General features: G+C 39.1%; 1 protein-coding gene across 4 annotated transcripts in view; it reads left to right on the forward strand.

Annotated features, from left to right (window-relative positions):
* The window catches only part of LOC102879959 (A-kinase anchor protein 17B), a 137,703-nt gene that overhangs the window by 65,712 nt on the left and 67,835 nt on the right, over positions 1 to 4,156 (forward strand). The gene's annotated exons all lie outside the window — the stretch shown is intronic.

Consider the following 4,156-nt stretch of genomic DNA (forward strand, 5'->3'; position numbering starts at 1 on the left):
CCCTAACGTCTTATCTTAACTTGATTACTTCTGCAATTATTTCCAAATAAGGTCACATTCACAGGTACCAAGTGTTAGGACTTTGACATGCTTTCAAAGAACACAATTCAACCCATAATACATTCCCAAAGAAAAAGGCAAAATGTAAGATAGAACCAGAATGTTAGAATAGGAACGACTTAATATTTTTCTATAATAACGACCTAGTTTTACATTTGGAGAAACTGAGGCATAGGAAGATTAGACTTGCCCAAAGTCACACAGCTAGACAAGCACAGAGTTGGTACTGGAAATCAGTATTGACAGGGAAATGTCGAAAGCATGCAAATATGTTCTTGCATAAACACCTGAAATACTAAATGCTGGCCCTAGGAAAAGAGTGAGAATTAAGCAAAGTTTATTTCAATATTTTTCACCTCTCTTTTATTCCCCTTTTCCTCCCTGTTGGAACATCCTTAGCCTTAATCTCTCCTCTAGAAACAGGTGACATTTACTGAATGCCTTCCTAGGTGCTGGGAATTGTGCTGTCTTCTGTGGTACTATTTCATTTAATTCTCATAACTGCAATAAGTGCTATTATGATCCCACTTTACAAATGAGGAAATAGTTTCAGAGAGGCTAATTAACTTATACAGAGTCTCACAGCTTGTAAGTGGCCGGGCTGAGATGCAAACAAAGGCAGAGCTCTTGTTCTTAACTACTTCGCTACTCTGCATTGTCTTTTTTTGCCATTGGTCTCTCCCACCATCATATGCTTCCACACCCTTCATACTTTACACGGGGACCATCCTGGAGGCCCTCCTTAAGCCTGCTTTCCCAGAGAGGGTCCCACATTTCAGAATCATCCCTTGGATTCTGCCTGTTGCCATGATGAGGTGGTAAAGAAATTAACCAGCTGGCTGTATGAATAGGGCCTCCCAGGGGCCTTGGGTCTGTTTCTGAAAGGATATAAGGGCTGTTTCTCAAATTTGAGGATTCAGAAACTATCTGGTTGGCTTCCCCAGAAGAGTTCAGGTCTATAGTCAGAATTCCTCCATCTAAATTTACAAGTGGTTGATTGCTAATCCAGAATACCAATTTGGGAATTTACACTGAGAAATATGCCTGCCAAGTGTTTCAAGTATTGCCAAGATAGGGAAGGGAGAGCTGCTCAGACAGGGCCTTGCCAGGGGGCCTCTAGTGAGATTCTCAAGTCCATGATCTGGGTCCTTGTCTCCCCCCACCAAAGAGACTCAGGCAAATGACGTGAGAGTGCTGGCCACAGGCTTGACTTCTGGATAGCAGGGTCCCATAAGTTGGGTTGTCTCAGCACATTTTGGCAACCTGAGGCAGAGAGCCAGGCACTGTGTGAAGAAGAGCCAAGATTCTAACAAGAAAGCCAACATCATGAATTGAATTCAAAGGATGTGGGAGGACAGAAAGAGGAATGTGAGGAGGGAATTCGTTAGCTCAGAGAGACAGAGACAGGAGGGTTGAGAGGAGAAGCAATGCCAAATTTTTTGCTCAGCCTGGATCTTGCCTCTGACTCTGGATTTAGGCCTGCATGAGATCATCCTGGTGATCAGATCTCAGTTTTCTCCTAATGGGTTGACTTAGTCTTATCTTTGGGTTTTTGGCAGCCTATGCTGCCTCTGGTAGAAGCCTCGCACTTTGACTTTGGCCTTGCAAAACCCAGTCTTCCCTGGAACTGGTGGATTCAGATATGTAGCCACAAATCTACAGTTTCCGAAGTCCCCATGAGCTGCCCTGGCAATACCCTGCCACTCTCCACTGCCTGTGTCTGTGATGACACAGAAGGAAAAGGCAGAGTTCCATGAGTGGGTTTCCAATTTGGTTACCTGAAAAGTACAAGTAAGGTAGTCAATACCATAGTTAGTTCCAAGATCTAGGAAGGATTTAGGTAAAAGTTTTACAAGAGACATGTTGGATTTTTCCAATATGGCTTGCTTTTCTCTTTTTGCATCGTTAGGTTAAAATTTTCTACCTCCGTTATGTTCTCATCTACTTTTGGACATTCCTGTAATAGGCATTAACCTCTTTTTTTTAAATTGTTAATTTTTTTTAATTTTTAAATTAAAATTTACGTTCAATATTTTATATTAGTTTCAGGTGTACAGCAAAGTGGTTAGACATTTATATACTTTATGAGGTGATTCCCCCCGATTAATTTAGTAACTACCTAGTACTATATATAGTTAGTTATCATATTACTGACTATATTCCCTATGCTGTACTTCACATCCCCATGACTGTTTTGTAACTACCAATTCATACTTCTTAATCCCTTCACCTTTTCCACCGAGTTCCCCAAGCCCCTCTCATTTGGCCATGACCGGTTTGTTCTCTGTATCTACGAATCTATTTCCATTTTATTTTGTTCTTTAGATTCCACATATAGGTAAAATCGCACGGTATTTGTCTTTCTCTGTCTGACTTATTTCACTTAGCATAATACCCTCCAGGTCCTTTCAGGTCCTTGCAAATGGTAAGATTTCATTCTTTTTCCTGTCCAAGTAATATTCCATTGTATATTTGTACCACTTCTTCTTTATCCAATTGTCCATTGGTGGGCACTTAAGCTGCTTCCATATCTTGGCTATTGTAAATAGTGCTACAGTGAACATAGGGGTGCATATATCTTTTTGAATTAGTGTTTTGGTTTTCTTCAGATAAGTACCCAGAAGTGGAATTGCTAGGTCATAAGGGAGTTTTGTTTTTAATTTTTTGAGGAACCTTCAAACTGTTTTCCATAGTGACTGCACCAATCTGCCATTCCACCAACAGTGCACGGGGGTTCCCTTTGCTCCACATCCTCGCTAACACCTGTTATTTGTTGATTTGTTGTTGACAGCCATTCTGACAGGTGTGAGGTGATATTTCATTGTAGTTTCTCTGACGATTAGCAACGTTGAGCATCTTTTCATATGTCTATTGGCCATCTGTATGTCCTCTTTGGAGAAATGTTTACTCAGGTCTTCTGCCCATTTCTTAGTTGGATTGTTAGTTTTTTGCTGTTGGATTGCATGAGTTCTTTATAAATTCTGGATATTAACCCCTTATCGGATGTATCATTGGCACTACTATCTCCCATTCAGTGGGTTGTCTTTTAATTTTGATGTTTTCTTTTTCGTTTTGATGTTTTCCTTTGCTGTGCAGAAACTTTTTAGTTTAATGTAGTCCCGTTTGTGCTTATTTTTTTGTTTCCCCTGCCCAAGAAGTTATATCAGAAAAAATATTACTAAGAGCAATGTCAGAGAGTTTACTACCTATGTTTTCTTCTAGAATTTTAATGGTTTCAGGTCTTACATTAAAGTCTTTAATCCATTTTGAGTTTATTTTTGTATATGCTGTAAGAACTTCTTATTCTATTAGTAGCTATTAATCGTACACAATTGGTCAGGGCCATATCGACTGCTCCTGTGGTTCAGTCACTTCATCTGACCACTGACTTCAGCAACTACCCAAGTCAGTGAGCTGCCTTGGATCAGAGCTTTGTCTGTTAATCACAGAGGGCACCAAGTACCTGGCACATAGCAGGAACTAAACAACTATTTATTGAATGAATGAAGAATAAGCAAGTGATCGAATAAATCACTGAAGACTTATTTGTAAACTTTGCTTGTGGTCCAGTTTGTCCAAATATTCACAAGAAAGCAGGTTGTAACTGCTCTTGCAGTAAAGTAATAAGATACTTTTAAAAAACTTACACAGGTAATACAGTCTCATCATTGAAGATTCAAACATTCTAGAAGTATACAGAACAGAGGTCCTTATTACTCTCCCTCTCACCGCATGAATCTCAGTCCCTTTCATAGAAGTAACCACTGTTATCATTTCAGTGGGCATAATTCCCATCTACTTTCCATGTAATATGTGTGTTCATATGTGCATATGCATTTCCTCCATAAGTGGAATTACAGTATGTTTATTGTTTTGCAACTTGTTTTTTCAGATTTAGCAATATGTCATGAACATCTTTCCATGTCAGTATATCTACTTCAGTATATCTACATTTTTTAATGACTGCTTAGTACTCCATAACATCGACATACCATATTTCATATAACTAGTCCTTGGTAGGTATTTCAGTGGTCTATAGTTTGTCTCTAATAGAAACATTGCTGTAATAAATATCCTTGATTTTTATATATATGTG

This window comes from Pteropus alecto, unplaced genomic scaffold (genome assembly GCF_000325575.1).
Source record: "Pteropus alecto unplaced genomic scaffold, ASM32557v1 scaffold280, whole genome shotgun sequence".
NCBI lineage: Eukaryota > Metazoa > Chordata > Mammalia > Chiroptera > Pteropodidae > Pteropus > Pteropus alecto.